This window comes from Bos indicus, chromosome 9, assembly GCF_029378745.1.
Source record: "Bos indicus isolate NIAB-ARS_2022 breed Sahiwal x Tharparkar chromosome 9, NIAB-ARS_B.indTharparkar_mat_pri_1.0, whole genome shotgun sequence".
NCBI lineage: Eukaryota > Metazoa > Chordata > Mammalia > Artiodactyla > Bovidae > Bos > Bos indicus.
In genome coordinates, this window is record NC_091768.1 from 84,831,028 (window position 1) to 84,849,397 (window position 18,370).

Consider the following 18,370-nt stretch of genomic DNA (forward strand, 5'->3'; position numbering starts at 1 on the left):
CTACCCTTATGCTGGTACCACCTTGTCTTATTCCTGTAACTTTGTAAAAAGTTCTGAAATAAATAAATAAGAGTTCTCCAGTGTTGTTCTTTTTCAATACTTTTTTTGCTTATTTCTATTTCATGTACCTTAAATTGACATCTAAATTTTAGGATCATCTTGTTAATTTCTTCCAAAAAAGCCAACCATACTCTGGGTTGAATAAAATTTGTAGATCAATTTGAGAAATATTGCCATTTCAACAATATTAATTCTTCTGAACCAAGAACTTGGGACATCGTTCCACTTCTTTAGGTCTTCTTTAATTTCTTTAAGCAATGTGTTATAATTTTCAGAGTATAAGTTCTATACTTCTTTCATGAAATGTATTCCTAAGTATTTTGTAAATTGTAATTTACAATTGTAAATGATACTTTTCTTCTTGCTTTCATTTTGCATGGTTCCACTGAGTTTTAACTTCAACACTGTATTTTTAATTACTGAAAGTCCCATTTGTATCTTTTTTCATAGTGACCTAATAATTCAAGCTTTACCATATATTCTTTTAATGTAAAAGGTGATCAGATTTGGTATTTCAATATATGAAATCTCTGCAAGTATATTTTGCTCATCTGTTCTCATCTATGTCTCTATTGTAGAGATTTCTTTCCTCCTTTGTTTTCCCCCTTTAATTGCACGAATGATGTAAGATTTAGCTTGAAAGTGTTCAGAGATCCTTTGGAATTGCTTCTGCCAGATCTCTGGGGACACCGACAACCCTGATCACTTGGAATTACTTTACCACCAGGGTAAGTATGCATTTCTGTACCAAACCTACCTGGATGTTAGGAATCTTCTAGGGAAACCTGTGTTTCCTCTGACACTCAGAGCCAAATTTGAGATGTTTGCCAATGCTCTCCCTTCACATGGTGATAGTTCCCGGACTTAGCTTATTACTGAGGTTATCATCCTTTGTAAGTTATATTTTTACATGGGGGGATCAACTATACAAACCTCTACTCTGCTCAAAGTGCCAGGTTTTGTTTGTGGCTCTTTTTTTTTTTTAAAGGCCTCATATGTTATTTATTTTTCAAATATTTATTTATTTATTTGACTGTTCTGGCATGGGGTATAATGAGTTGCAGCATGTGAGATCAACTGGATCTCTAGTTGACCACGATTCAGTCCAGACCCCTGCATTGGGAGCGTGGAGTCTTAGTCACTAGACCACCAGAGAAGTCCTTGTATGGGTTCTTTAAATCCCAAATTCTTGTCCCCCAGAGATTGCCAAATACCAAGGACAAACACCTGATTCCAGCACTTTCATGCCACACCAAATTCACACTTTATTATCATTTTTGGTCTTATTATTATTTGTACTTTTCTATCAGATCAACCATACGTTATAAAATACTTAAAATTATATAGCAATTTTTCTTTCTTCTGAACTTCATTTCTTCTGCAATATTAACTGCAGTGGATTTTAATTAATGTCTTTTTAATTTCACTCCAGCGAAGGTGGGGAATTTGATTCTGGTTCTAGCAACATGACCTTTGGTTAGTCTTTCTTTCTCTCTGTGTCTTAGCAACTCCATCTATGAAAAATGAAGAGATTGGGCTAAATTATCCTTATGGACCCTTTCAGCTGTAAATGTTCATTGCAGATGCAATAATTCTTAATTGTGCAGAGACTTCAATAGTTATTAATCACGTAGTGGGAGTTTTTTTTTTTTTTTTTACATTGCAGGGATGAGATTGTTTTACTCAAAACTATAGTTTTTCTCTGACCTGAGTGGCTCATTCATTTTCTCTTCTATAGTGGGAGTTCTTGTACTGGGGCCTGTACACCTGATTGATGACTATTATAATTCCACTTTAAAATATTAGAAGAGTAAAAAAAATACACCAAAATAAAAATTGTTTTTTTCCTTCACTTCGATTTTAATAGTACCCAGAAGAGGTAAAATAGCAATGACATATCCTTGAAAGCAAGATGTTCCGTAATTACTATTAATGACTTTAAAATTTTATTTTATTTTGGCAGCATCACATGGTTTGTGGGATCCTGGTTCCCTGACCAGGGATCAAACCCAGACCCCTGGCAGTGAGAGCATGGAGTCTTAACCACTGGACAACCAGTGAATTCTTCTAAAATTTTTTGAGATATGGTTTGGCTTTCTTTAGAAGAGTTATTGGTTATAGAAATTCTCCAAAAATTTCAGATAGCATTCAGAGATAACTATATATTTAGCCAATTCAACACTTTCAAAGCCATTCAAAAAACAAGCCATAAATCGGCAGCAGACATTGAAAAGGAAAAATCCTCTTGGAGCAAACACTATTTACTACCAAGAACCCATGAATGATAGAGAACAATATAAACCAAAAGGGTGTTTTCTTCTGTCATTTGAAGTTGCAGGAGCAAGTCTATATCCTTGAAGAAATGAAATGCACTGAGACAGCATGGAATACATTATTCAGTTGCTTGCTACATAATGTGATTTAAATTGTTTTTCCTTCCATTATCCTCGGCTCATGGGCACTTAAGTTGAGGCAGATTTATGAGCAGTTCATAATTAACAAGTGTTCCTCTCCAACAAAGATAGTAGCCTCATCTGGGGGGAGATGGGGTCTTTCTCTCTGTCCCCACTGAGCTTCTCCATCCGCACCTTTGCTTCCCTCCAGTGTACGACTCCATTAACTTCAAAAGCAAATTAGAATCTAGTCTTTTTAACTGTAGTTACTCCATTCAAATCAAAAGGTACTTAATTAGTTCGTGTCTAGGATATATTAGTGTAATAACAGCATCTAGTATAAATAGTATAACAGGATGGTCTAAGACGAAGTGGGTTCAGAAAAGATTTTGAACCTGAATTATGACCAACGCCTAAAGGACAGCCTGGACACCATCTGTGATTCTAGCCTACATTCGTTAGACTGTCACCCATTCATAAAGTCTTAAAAGACCCATTTGGCCATGTTTGGTGGGTCATGAGTCAGTCTTGTGACACGAGTTGAAGTTGGAAAGTTGTCTTCTCCAAGATGGTTTCGGCAAAGTCTATTTTCAGCAAATATGAGAAGCCCCAGAAGGAAGTGATTTATCTAGTTTTCTTCTCCTACCTCCAATTTGCCCACGCCTGGCGCTCCAAGCCCCGAGAACCCCTTGTTGTACTGGCAGAGCCACAGCCGCAAAACGTGAGGACAGGAAGGAGGCTTCTGACTGTCATGATGTTGCTTTTCTCTCTGTCTATACCTCGTGATCACCTGGGAGGAAGTCCCTGGGCATATATTAAATTCTAACTCGCTTTACCCAGCTTTGGAAAGTGTGATATACATCCTGCTGTGTTTCACAGGATGGTTTAGTGATACAGAAGCCAAGAAAAGAAGTATTTCCAGAGAAGGGAGTGGGTAACTGCATTGAATGCCGCTGAGAGAATAGAGAAGAGCTCTTTAAATTTGAGAACGTGAAGGGAGTCATGGGTGATCTTTGAAGAGGGGAAAGACATTTGACTGGGAGGAGCTAAGGAGAAACAAGAGGTAAAGATAACTCTGGTACTTATTCTATAAAGAATAATAGGAAGGAGGGATGTACCTCAAGAGGATCATGAGAGTCAGGGAAGTGCTCCTAAGAAGGAAAACATCAGAGAAGTTTCTGTGCAGATGACAACAATCCAGTGGACATTAATAATGCATTTCCTCTTCTAGGAACTTACGAATATAATCAGAAATGTGAACAAAAAGAAATGTACAAAAATGTTCATTTTATGTCCATTTAAATTAGTGAAAAAATGTATAAAAGTGGAAAAGAAATGTGCCAAACTGCCAACAGCAGTTATCCTTGGTTGATGGAATTATGAATAAGTAGTGATAAAAGTAAGAAGTAAGAAATTATTTTCTCCTTCATTGTTTATTTTCTAAATTTTCAATGTGAGTATATATTTCTCTTAAAATAAATGTAAGAAAAACATTTTCTTTTTAAATATGTGAATGTATCAAATCCCCATTAAATATGTTTAGATATTATTCCTCATGATAACATCTAACACAGTCTGATTAAGGAGAAATAAATTCTTATTTGTAGAGAAAGCCAGAAAAGACATATGTCTATAAGAATTTCAAATTTTTTTATATTCTCCATTTCAAGATGAGAATATTTATTTCCAAACCTAGCCTATGACTTTAAAGATGGAAAAATAAAATTTGCAGGTAATATTTATTTTTACAAAAAGAGAGTTGCTTACTTTCTACTAGACCTGCAAGCATTTCATATGAATACACAGTTCAACCAAATGGATTTAGGTGCATTTACAAAAATTGCATTAGGTGTGCAAATTATGATTGAATAAAATGCGTCATGGTAAGTTAAGTGTGTAAACCAAATGTTTAAGAAATGCTTCTGTTAATATCTTAAGTATAATAACTCTACATGTGCAGGTTGTCCAGTTTAAAACTCATAATTAGAATCTAGTGAAGCAGATGACAAAACAGATGCCTAGAATACAAATGTGTAATTTATCCTTGTATATGATTAATTTATGATCCGCTCTGCTTTGAAAATTTTGAAATAAGCCCATACATATTCCAAAAACTCATTTTTATTAAAAGTGGTTTGTTTCACAGACAACACAATTTTATATTTAATTTAATTTTCATTATTATCTTCTGGAACAACTGTTTTTTCCCTGAAATATTAAAGAAGAAAAATGTTTTATTAGGTATACAATTTACAACAACAGCAGGATCTGCTACTTTATTTTTTATGACATTTATTGTCTTGTGTTTTTAAAAATTCACAAGACAGTAAATTCCTTAGTGAACTATTTTTCCCATCTTCAAAGCATTGGTTTTATTTTTGAAATTCTGGTTATGTCCAAGGTTATAACATGTGTCCCTTATTTTTATGAGCACCAATTTCAAGTATCATAGCTAAAAATCAAGTAAATATCTTTATAAAGAAAAGTAAAATCTGAAACATTTCACAAGAAATACACAATAGACTGTGACCTTATTAAGACTGCTTGACTACCAACCACACAGAAGATCTTGTTAAACTTTAATCCCCTTCTTATACCTTTAATAATAATCACAATAATTTTTTGAGCGTTAGGAGGTACACTGTGGCTCTACAGAAACGCTGTCGGCACCTGGAGAGGCCATTTATCTCCACTGTTACTACCCTTCTTTCTTTCTGTGAAGTCTCTAATTTTACTTTATTTTGACATCTCTTCTGATTTTGACACTGACAGTTGGTTTACTGCCTGCTTCTCAACCTCTTTCTTCAATTATGGAACATCTACTCTTGGCAAGGTTTTTTGCCATTGCTTTTACATAGCTGCCTCTGGAAAGTTTTTAAAAATCAGATTATTTCAGGTGCTTTGATAATTGTTGATCAAGGATCCACAAGGATATGTTAAATGTAATGCAATGAAAAGAACATACAATTTGGAGCTGTGAGACCTGGGGTTGATAATCCTTTGTCTGTCACTTAATAGTTATGTGACTATAAATGACCAAGAGCCTTTCTGAACCCTGGTTTCCACACCTTACAGCGATAAAAATACTTATATCAAGGCTTATAGTGAATGAGGTGCACAAAAGATAAAGTTCTCAAAAGTGCTTTGTACAGTGAAATACTAACGCTATTGTTATTTTAAAACTGTAATGGTTCTGACTTGGTCTTCCTTTACTCCTAGTTGTCTCTGAGGCTTTCCACATCTATAATTGAATCTGCTATTTTCTCTTTGTTAAAATTAAAGTTTATGCTAAAACCTAAATGCAACCATGCTCTGGAGCCCACAAATTAGCACATTATTCTTTCCCAGTTTATCTATAGGACACACGCATGGTTCTAGGCAGAGGAGCGTGCAATGCAGCACGCTTAACTTTAAACAATGAAACGACAGAGATAAATTAGAAAAGTGCTAGGAAGAGCTGGGAAGAATAAGACCACTTTTCATTTTATTTCAAAGTTCTTTGAGGCTGCTCTAATCATTCTGGTGCAAATCTGTAAACACAATAGGCAATCAATGGTTCAAAATAAAATCATCTGAAGGAACAGACCAAGAGGGCCAGATAACTTAGAGGGCTTTAAAAATCCTAATAACTAAGTGTCTTTGCAATCTACAAATGGATTCCAAATAACAGGAGTCATGTACATATACATTATTACAGTAACATACATTATTCCAATTATGCATATAATGAAAGTATTATCTTTACCAAGAAATTACAGAAATTATGCATGCTCTTTAATGCAAGCTTGCTAGGTCTAGAAGTGCCGTGTGGATTTTTCCACCATGGAGATCTTTACAGATCTTTTAAAGAACTGCTCATCGTTTCTGCATTCATTCTAAAAATAGTCGTTAAATACCTCTCATATATTAGGAAATAAGTATAAACAGTATATAAAACAGCCACTATCCCACCCCCAATCTCTATTCTGATTGAACCTCATTAAATATTGTGTCAGATGATAATAAGTTCCAGGGAGAAAAATAAAATCAGGGAGGAGAGTGAACTGTGTGGTAGTGGGGGAGAATTTTTGCTTATTTATTTGCTTGTTTGTTTGGCCCTTTAATTAGGGTAGCCAAAAAAATCCCATTTGAATAAAGATGAAGGAAGAAGTGAAGAAGCAGGCCTGGCAGGTCAGGTGGGGAAGCTTCTTCAGGCGTAGGCAGCAGCCAGGGTTAAGGTTCCAAAGGTCAGCATGTGCATCTGGCATGCTTGACCATCAGCAAGGAGATGACTGTCCTGGAGCCGAGTAAGGCAGTGGGAAGGTTGCTGGAGCTGTCGATATATCCAGTAGGGCTTTACAGAACATCGTGAAACCATTGGTTTCTCTTCTGAGAGAAAAGATGGACAAACATGGAGGGCACCAAACAGAGGCCTGACTAAATCTGAATGGGATCTCTCCGGCTGCTGTGTGTGGATACACGGGATGGGGGCAAGTGCAGGAGTCGGGAGATAGGGTTAGGATGCTGCTGTGAGAGGTGATGGAAAGCCTGGACCAGGCTAGCGATGCTAAGATTACCTGAAAGTGTCATTGCAAGCATCCAAAATGGTGGCCAGAGAAGAAGGAGATAATTCAATTTAGAAACACCTGTATTTGTAAGGGCTTCCCTGGTGGCTCAGATGGTAAAGCGTTTGCCTGCAATGCGGGAGACCCGGATTCAGTCCCTGGGTCAGGAAGATCCCCTGGAGAAGGAAATGGCAACACGCCAGTACTCTTGCCTGGAAAATTCCATGGATGGAGGACCCTGGTAGGTGACAGTCCATGGGGTTGCATAGAGTCAGACACAACTGAGTTACCATCCTGGGAGTATTTGTAAGATAGAAAGAAGAAGAAGAGGAAACCAGATAGTCTCAGAGTTCCCAGAGGTCCAGGTCTCTGCTAGAACCTCCACCTAAATTTTGGTTCAGATGTCGAGACTGATAATGCCACACATACCCTGAAAGGTTATGAAAAAGTTGCTTAAATAATTGAGGTTTCTGGGCAGCAGGAATTAGAGGGGAGGGGATTGGAGGGGAGGCTCGTCTCTCAGGTCAAAATGGCCTGAGAGCGGAAGGAAAGGAAACTAACTCAGGGTTTTTATTGTGGTTGAGTGTTGGGACGGTGGTGAGAATTCTAGTGGATGTGCAGAGGTTTGTGTGGTTTGAATTTTCCATTGGATCCACTTGCTCTTTCTTATCAACTTGCCAGTTCGTGACACACCAGGGAGAGAAGGGTAAGGATTAAAAGCTGTGGGCAGTCAAACATCAAAATTGGAGTCTGACTCTTTATTATAGCCCCTAACCCAGTTTTAAAGAAGTCGGGTCCTCTAAAAGGTACTTCTCCTCCTGAAGAAGTAATGCCAGAGATAATATAAATATTAGCAAATGATATTTATTGACTCACAATTTCTTGTTTGTGCTTGTAATATATTGTAATTGTAAAAATAAAAAAATACAGAAAAGTATAAAACAGAAATTAAAATTTCCTCATAACCTCATCATCCTAAAATAATTACAGTGATCCTTTTTGTGTATTGCCTTCCTGTATAGATTAGTTTGATTATCAGAAAAATAAATTAAAAAAATAATGACATGAACTTTTTTCTGGTGTACATTGACCCCTTTCCTCAATTCAATCTCTATATAACTGCTGTTCTCAAACCTTTTTTAACTTATAATAAAGTTAACACTACTGTTCAATTTTGCTTACTGTCTCTGGTAATGCTTTCAGCCTATTCTCTTGTTTTTTTAAACATGGCAGAACTGAATCTACTGTATTTTTTAAAAGTCGGCAAATCTATGTTTCTTTGTCAGAGAAGTGTTATTTTTACCAGACGTATTTTTATTTTGCTGTCAAGAATCCACGGGAATTCGAACTTGATCTTTACTATTCAATGCCTCTTGGAAAGTTAAGAATCACCATAGGACCACACACCTCTACACCAGTCCACAAAAAATACATTGTATATTTGAAAATCCACAGTCTCTTACCACTCTCATCTTTCAGGTGCTTAAAGAACTTGTCAGATTCAAAGGCAGAACCACGAACTTTTACGTTTAAAAGATTTCATGGAAGTTTGGCAATGGTGCTTCTGAAGTCAACTAGAATGGGCACTGCTTACCCCCACTACTCTCATCTTTTCATATTTCTTACTGCTGTTTCTCAGAGCACTTTTCATTGCCACAACGCAGGGACAAATAGGAAAAAGAATCCTGTGTCATGTGTTGCTTGTCATCTACTCTTTCTTGGTCACTTTTTGTTTGTTTGTTTGCTGTGTTCCATTTAGTGAATATCAACCTACATAGTCAGTTCCACGATAAAGCTAGTGGAGTTAGCTCGGTCATAAGGCGAAGATGGCACGGCCTTGCGCTTTGCAAAGAAAACCCTCAAACATATGAAGACCTTCAAAGATTTTGGTTCTCAGGGACTTCCCTGGTGGTCCAGTGTGAAGACTGCACCTTTCAATGTCGGGGCTGTGGGATCAGTCTTTGGTTTGGGAGTTTAGATTCAATATGCCTTGAAGCCAAAAAACCAAAACATGAAACAGAAACAAGATTGTAACAAATTCAGTAAAGACTTTCAAAATGGTCTACGTCAAAGACATCTTAAAAGAAAAAAAAAAGACCTTGGTTCTCAAGGTGGTCCCAGAAAATCCCCCTGCATACATGCCCCGACACTTCAGTCATGTCCGACTCTTTGCAACCCCATGGACCATAGCCCACTGGGCTGCTCTGTCCTTGGAATTTTCCAGACAAGTAGAGTGGGTTGCCATACCCTCCTCCAGGAGATCTTTCTGATTCAGGAATTGAACCTGTGTCTCCTGCATTGCAGACAGATTCTTTACCGCTGAGCCACTGCAAAAGCCCCAGGAAATCACCTTATGGCTTTTCAAAAGAAGGTTGACCTTGGATCATAGAAATATGTGAATGTGTTTCCACTTCACTTACATCAGAGACATTTGTGTAAAGGATACAATATAAGTATATGTAGATAACAAACTTTTTCAGGGGGAAATGCATTTCGGGCTCTTTGTGGAATGGTCTAGAAGAGTGTTTTCTGATACTTATGTGGAACACAAAGCCTAGAACATTTACTGCTGGCCCTTGACAGGAAAGCAGATCCCTGCCCTGGTCATCCACATTCACACGGAGAGGACTGTTTATGTCAAAGTTTATTAAAAATTGGTAGTTAATTTAGCATTATAACTATATACATTAATTATAAAAACTAAATTATTGTCAGGTACTGACTCATAAATAGTGAGATTATATTTATTGCAAAAATGTCTAGAAATGGGGAATATCATTCTCGGGCAGGACATTGGAATCACATGGTAAAAAGAAACAAAGCAAGTGACTTTGGAAGAAAGCATGTGGTCTTTTGTTTAACTCATTCTTTGTCGTTGTTTTTGTTCAGTCACTCAGTCACGTATTGGAGCTTCAAGGCCTTGTTAGTTCCTGCACTTGAACTACATTGTGATAAAAACCAGCGTAAGACCTACTTTAACTTTATGAACAGTATTAGGTGAGCTTAGCTTGGTGTGATATATACAAAGCTATAAAAATCTACTTGTTCTCTCAAGAAGTTAATATTAACATTATTATTAATAATCGTACTAAGCAGGGGCTGCTGGATCTGAGAATTCATCTTTCACTGGTGTCTTTAAAGCCCATTAATTTGTACTGATATTAAGAAGCAGAAGACATTTTTTTCTTATGTACAAAGAATATTTTGAATTTCCTCTTGTCTTAACTTGATGTAGGCACATGAAAAATCTATATGAAAGGGAAATTCAGATTGGGATTTTATTACAGAAAAATGGAATTTTACAAAAAGAAGTTATGTTAAAATATTTTACTTACAAATTACTCTGTCCTGTGTGAGACACTTAAAAAAAACTTTTAGGTGATTTCTGTGACATATCATATCACATATTTGTGCTCTGTTGCTCGCTCAGTCACATCCAATTCTTTGCAAGCCCATGGACTGTAGCCAACCAGACTCCTCTACCCATGGAATTTCCTAGGCAAGAATACTGGAGTGGGTTGCCATTTCCTACTCCAGGGGATCTTCCCGGCCCGGGGATCAAACCTGCCTCTTTTGTGTCTCCTGCACTGGCAGGTGGAATCTTTACCACTAGTGCCACCTTGGAAGCCCACAGCATTCCCATAAAAGTGTAGGAGCTATGTGCGTTTTAAAGAAAGGCATGACCCTGTATCTTTCTACTACACACTAACATCTATGACATTTATTTCAAATAATTCTGCCCTTACCCAGAAATTCTGTAAGGAATTAGAAAATACACAGACATAAGTTCCTGTAATATTGCATATTTATCATTTTATTCATATTTATCGGGCTTCCCAGGTAGCTCAAAGTGTAAAGAATCTGCAATGCTGGAGACCTGGGTTTGATCCCTGGGTTGGGAATATCCCCTGGAGAAGGGCATGGCAACCAACTCCAGTATTCTTGCCTGGAGAATCCCATGGACAGAGAAACCTGGCAGGCTCCATTCCATGGGGTTGCAAAGAGTAGGACACGACTGAGCGATTTTCACTTCACTTCACATTTATCATTTAGTATTTGCTTCATAGAATTTCTACTTTAGTGGACACCCTAAGTTTTTTGTCAAGAAACTTTTAAACAGTTTTTCCCATTAATCTTATAAAATTTCTTGGAAAAAGTAGTTTTCTTAAAGTTCTTCTTTTTGGACGTCTTCAGGAAAAGTCTACTTTATAGCTTTTACATTTTATAAATCTTTCACGATATAAATTATTCCCACCTTCCTTTTACCTTTGGCAGCACAATATTTCAGAATTTTCTGGAAAGAAAAAGCTTAAGTCATTTCCCATCATTTCTAGGTATAAGATTAAATTAATCTAACAAAATTTAGAGAAGAAACTCTTCCTTTCATGGAGCATTTGTGCTCTTTTCTTTTATTTCCTTTGTACCTGAAATTTATGTGCTCAAAGGGATTTGTAAATCATTTTCGCCATCCACACCACTGATCTCAGACACTGGAAAAACATTTTTGAGTCTTGATTTCCTTTCCTGCAGCATTTTCAGGATGACAGATTATACTAAGATAATTTCGATTAGAATGTAAATTGGATTATCTGGAATTCTATCAAGTATAGTCATTTTCTCCTCTTCACTCTAATATCAAGATTAGTACAGTAATGATGTACTGATTAGTACTGTACTGTACTCATGTACTGATACACTGTAATAAGTAACTGATGCTCCTATTTATTACCCCAACGTACCACACTGTCCTCTGAATCAAGAAGGTTGCCAGTATGGTTTCAGTAGTTATTTTATTTATACTAATCCTTTAAATATGTACAATCTTATTTAACAGAGTCCTGTTAGCCAGATTATTCAATTAACTAGATCAGTTCTTTCCTTGCTTTATGTTGGATAACAGAAAGACTGTCAAATTTTAAGTTTGTTGGGTTATCCCACTTTTTCATTTTCTATATGTAAATCCTTTCTTGCATCTTATTCTTTTTTTTTTTCTAAGTCAAAGTGTGTTTAAAGTGAATTTTCCAGCAGCTCTGCACTTGCACCAGAGCACCTCAGTGCCACTGAAGAAGAACACACAATGCTGCCAACTGGTCTCATTCAATGTATGGCCATAGGTGCAAATATGACCCCGGGATTCCTGGCATCCCTGCTATATTTCTCTAGTCAATTCACTCTCCCACTCTCTAGGATGACTGTTCTTACACTATCTCCTATCTCCCTTGCCGCCTTCTTCTTTTTCATCAGATGACTTTGCTTTTGGTCATCAATCAGAACAGAACTTCCACATCCTTCCATCCCCACATCTACTCAGCTACCTGTGTCTGTCCCCACAGACTTGCTTTCTCACCTGTTACAAATGAAATGCGCCAGCTGGGCTCCTACCCAAGGCCAGAGCACCCACGCCTGCCTTGGATTCCATTTACATCCCCTCACAGCCACCCAGGCGCTATGCTCCTGTATCACCCATCCCCCCCACCCCCAGATTCCTGAATCCTTCCATTTGGCAGCCCCACATGCAGAAATTTCTCATTACTGAAAAAGACCCTTCCATACTGCATGACATTCTCTAGCCCCCACCCATTTCTCTGGTCCCTTATGGTTACAGCCCCTATATTGTCACAGCCACTTGCTCCCCTCAGTGTCCCTTGAGCCCACCCGCATGGATGAGACTGCTCTGGGCAAGGCCAGAAACTAGCCTTCCTGTTGCCAATCCAGGTCAGCTTCAGTCCTTACACCTCTGGATCCCTCGGCAGCAATGGACGCAGTTGCTCATCTTGAAATGGCTTTATTCACAGGTTCCATGCTGAGCTCACCGACTGATCCTTCTCCTCTCCTGTGGCTCCTGGGAGTCCCTCCCAGAGTCTCCATGTTGAGGTACATGTTCATTGCATGCCTTCTTTAATCTAATCTCACTTTATCCTATGATTTTATGTACCAACTACATGCTGAAATGGCCAAGGTGGCTCAGTGGTAAAGAATCTGCCTGCAATCCAGGAGACTTGGGTTTGATCTCTGGGTTGGGAAGACGAGGAGGAGGAGAGTATGGACCAAGCTGGAGGAGGGTATGGAAACCCACTCCAGTATTCTTGCCTAGGAAATCCCATGGAGAGAGGAGCCTGGTGGGTTACAGTCCATGAGGTCACAAAGAATCCAACACAACTGAGCGACTAAACAACACAACAATGATATTTCTACCTCCTGTTCTCCCCTGACTGCAGACACCCCTTGAATAACTCCACTTAGATGACTGTCAGGTGCCTGAAACTTGGTATGTCAGAATGAGGACTCTTGCTTCTTCTCCCTCCCCACTCCCAAACTCACTCCTGTCTCTTCCATTTTAGAAGACGGCAACTGGTCCCTCACCTACTCATGTCAAATATTTAGGAGTCCACAGCCCACATCTAGCAAGCATTCCTACTGCAGGCAGTCTTTGGAGATATTGCAGGTTCAATTCTAGACCACTGCAATAAAGTGAATATCACAATAAAGCAAGTCGTAAGAATTTTTTTTTGTTTCTCAGCGCATATAAAAGTTATGTGTACACTATATTGAAGTCTATTAAGTGTGTGATGGCATTGCGTCTTTAAAAACAATGTACATACCTTAATTAAAAGATAATGCTGTTGGGGAAAAAAAGGATGCTGATTGAATTGTGCAACTCAGGGTTGCCACAAACCTCCAATGTATGAAAAATGCAATATCTTCAAATGAGGTATGTCTGTGTCATAAATTCTGAACATTTCTCACCCCAGATTTGCCTCTGTAGGGACCAAGTTCAAGGCTTTGCTAGACCTATTGAGCACTGCTTCTGCCCTTGATCCCTCTGGTCTCTATTCCATGAAGTAGATAGAATAGTCCTATTAAATTATGAATCAGCTCAAGTTCTCCTGGCCCAGAACCCTCCAGTGACTTTTCATCATATTTGTGTGCTGTGTGTTAAATCGCTTCAGTTGTGTCCGACTCTTTGAGACGGTAAGAACTGTAGCCTGCCAGTCTCCTCTGTCCATGGGATTCTCCGGGCAAGAATACTGGAGTGGGTCCCGATCCAGGAATCGAACCTGTATCCCTTATGTCTCCTGAACCGGCAGACGACTTCTTTACCACTATCACCACCCAGTTTAAAATAGGGCCAAATACGCCTTGCAGCAATTTGGTCCTGCCTCGCCTCTCTGATTCCTCTTGCTTCCACTCTCCTGTGCTTTTCCTTTTCCCCCCACAGTTCATAAACCTTCTCATTTCTCCCCAAATGCACCACGTTTGATCCTGCCTCAGTACCTTTCCATTTGGTGTTGCGGCTACCCAGAGCACTCCTTCCTCCAGGTATTTCATGACATGTTCTCTTCCCTTTATTTTTCTTTATGTTTTTATCTGCATCTGAAATGATATAGTGTTTTATTTGAACGTTTCAAGGACAGAAACTGTGTCCCTCTTTAGGCAGTGCTATATCCCCACACTTACAAAAGTGTGAGAAACATGACAGGCACTCAATGAATATTAAAAGATAAAAACTAATCAATGAAATAAGGTATTTAAAATTTTTTTAGTTCTAGTTCCACCTACTTGCGTACTGGACATTGATTATACTCTTTGAAATGGAGCTTTTGTCACAGGTATGGTTCTAGTTGTCTGCAACTCTGGACCTTTACATAATCTCTCTGATCTCTGTCAGTGTCAACATCACCTCTTGAGAGTGGCGTGAGTGCCCCGTTGGTTCAGTTGTGTCTGACTGTTAGCAACCCCATGGACTGTAGCCTGCTAGGCTGCTCTGTCCATGGTTTTTCCAGGCAAGAATACTGGAGTGGGTTGCCATTTCCTTCTCCAGGGAATCTTCCCAACCCAGGGATTGAACCTGTGTATCTTGCATTGCAGATGGATTCTTTACCATTGAGCCACCAGGGGAAGCCCCCTTGAGAGTGGTAAGGACTGTAATTACAACAGACCACCTTGTGTTCATTTAAGAGTTTCAAGTCACCCACAGAATAATGTGGAATTTGCGCTGCCTGTATATTTGTTTACCTTTTATTATGAAAATCAGAAAATGTAAGATCATAAAGAAAATAATATAATGAACCCAATTTAATATCACCCAGCTTCAACAATTAATTAATCGTTGAGCTTGTTTCATGTAATGGGTTTTTCAAAAAGTTTGTTTTGGTTTGTTAGCCAAAACTTTTTGGCCAGCTCCGTATCTCAACTTCTTACTTCTCCAGGTTAACTCTGAAACAAATCTAGGCATTATCTCATTTCACCTGCAAAATTTGCATCTCTATTGTGTGGTTACATTAAAAAAAAAAAAAAAAAACACAGTTAACCATAATACTGGTATCACACCTTAAAATTATCAATTTCTTAATATCAACAATTAGTCAATATTCACATTTTTCTCATTTTCTTATAAAAATATTTAACAATGTTTGTTTGAATCAGGTTCCAGAAAAAGTCTGTATTTTTTAATTGTTTGATCTGCCTTTTGTTCCTCGTCAAAGTCCCTGTCTCCTAATTCCCCTCCCCACCCACTCTCTATTTTGCCACTTTTGTGGAAGAAACAAGGCCTTTTTTCCCCTGCAATCTCCTTTCATTCTGGATTTTGCTGATTGTACCTTCCACATTTTTATTCTCACACTCTTGTAAGTGTGGAGATATAGTGTTTCCTATAAATTGCTAAAGTGAAAGTGGAGAGTGAAAAAGTTGGCTTAAAGCTCAACATTCAGAAAACGAAGATCATGGCATCCGGTCCCATCACTTCATGGGAAATAGATGGGGAAACAGTGGAAACAGTGTCAGACTTTATTTTTTTGGGCTCCAAAATTACTGCAGATGGTGATTGCAGCCATGAAATTAAAAGACGCTTACTGCTTGGATGGAAAGTTATGACCAACCTAGATAGCATATTCAAAAGCAGAGATATTACTTTGCCAACAAAGGTCCGTCTAGTCAAGGCTATGGTTTTTCCTGTGGTCATGTATGAATGTGAGAGTTGGACTGTGAAGAAGGCTGAGCGCTGAAGAATTGATGCTTTTGAACTGTGGTGTTGGAGGACTCTTGAGAGTCCCTTGGACTGCAAGGTGATCCAACCAGTCCATTCTGAAGGAGATCAGCCCTGGGATTTCTTTGGAAGGAATGATGCTAAAGCTGAAACTCCAGTACTTTGGCCACCTCATGTGAAGAGTTGACTCATTGGAAAAGACTCTGAAGCTGGGAAGGATTGGGGGCAGGAGGAGAAGGGGACGCCAGAGGATGAGATGGCTGGATGGCATCGATGGACGTGGGTCTGGGTGAACTCCGGGAGTTGGTGATGGACAGGGAGGCCTGGCGTGCTGTGATTCATGGGGTCACAAAGAGTTGGACACGACTGAGTGACTGAACTGAACTGAACTGATAAATTGCTAACTATTTGTAGAGCTTTGATCAGAATCAAGTTCAACATAACTTTTAGCAAAACCTCTTCATAGGTAGTATCTACTTCCAATTGGAAGTAATAGTAATATCTGGATGTTTCTCTTTTAGTGATGCTGTCAGCTGTTAACATACTACTTAGATTAGCGGTCATCGAATTTTTTGCCTTATGAGTATATTACAGTCTTAAAAATTATCAAGGATCCTGCAGAGCTTTTGCTTTTGTGGATTTTATCTACTGATATTTACTATTTTAGAAAGTTAAAAAAAAGAAAACTTTAAAATATTTCTTTTTTGGGAATTAACTGGCAGTCCAATGGTTAGGACTCCACACTCTCACAGCCAAGGGCCCTGGTTTGATCCCTGGTCAGGGAACTAAAGCCCACAAACTTACAATAGTTATTTGTTTAAAATAACAATAATCAAACATTATATGTTAACATAAATAGCTTTTATGTGGAAAACTCTATTTTCCAAAGTAAAAAATTAGCAAGAAGAGCACTGTTTAATATATTTATTAATCTCTTTTATTAATCTCTTAAGCCAGACTGCTGGCTTCTTCCTTTTGTTTCTGTATTCAATCTGTTGCAATACGTTGCTTTACTTGAAGTACATTAAAAAAAAAAATCCATCATCACAAAGATGTGTTGTTAGAAGTGGAAGGATTGTTTTAACACCCTTTTCAGATAATTGTAGATATTTTTCTTGGTACTATATGAAGCCTTGATGAACACCTTTAGTTTTCTAAAGATTAGTTGCAATGTGAGATCTAAAACCACATCAGTGAACTTTTCCTATTCAGTTACAGATAGGTTTATCTTCCTTTTTTAGTGGATCTCTCAGCAGGCATGAATTTGTGACAATATTCGGAAAATATACTGATATAGGTAGAACTTCCAAATGTTGACGTATTTCTTTATTCAGTATCAAAGAATCACATTGATTAATAACCACTGGCTATTTTTAAAAAATCTGTCTTAGAAGCTTTCAAGCTCATCGTAACAAACTAAGGTTTCCATAGGGGCCCCAGTTACATGCAGGTTTCCTTTAAGTTAAAGGTTCAAGAGTGTTCAAGAATTTTAGACTGTATATCCCAACAGCAAACTTAAACCAAGTAAGAAGAAAGAGGTGAAAACAAATATATAAAATTAATCTACCTCAAAAAAGAACACCTACAACCTCTCAGTCAATAGGGAGCCAAATAGACCTCAGGAAGTAGCCTCACCAAATCATTTGTCCTAAGACCGGATTGGAAATCAACTGTTAGGTGGGAACAACTAATATTTGTTCAGTTTCTGACACCTGTTCATAAACTGAGTGATTTCACAGTTGTGATTAGGTAAATAACTTGCACTTGTCAGAGATAGCTTTCATCAATATTATTTCACTTGTATTGAGATTATTTTGATTATATCAGTATAACCTAATTTTCAGGTGGTAAGTTAACTTTGCAGATTTAAATGAGAAAAAAAAAAGTTACTGCTAAGAGCTTCCTATCATTTAACAAAATAGCTTCACCTATCATCTTTACCTTGCTGCTGCTGCTAAGTCGCTTCAGTCGTGTCCAACTCTGTGAGACCCCATAGATGGCAGCCCACCAAGCTCCCCGGTCCCTGGGATTCTCCAGGCGAGAACACTGGAGTGGGCTGCCATTTCCTTCTCCAATGCATGAAAGTGAAAAGTGAAAGTGAAGTTGCTCAGTCGTGTCCAACTCTTAGCGACCCCATGGACTTCAGCCTACCAGGCTCCTCCATCCATGGGATTTTCCAGGCAAGAGTGCTGGGAGTGGGGTGCCATTGCCTTCTCCATCTTTATCTTAGGAAACACCAAACTAATTCTTTCTTCTGGTTCCTGAGAGCATTTGAAAATATAGAAATTGGGGGGCTTACCAGAATGGTAAAGAATTAGGCTGCAGTGCAGAAGACCTGAGTTCGATCCTTGTGTCAGGAAGATCCCCTGGAGGAGAGCATGGCAACC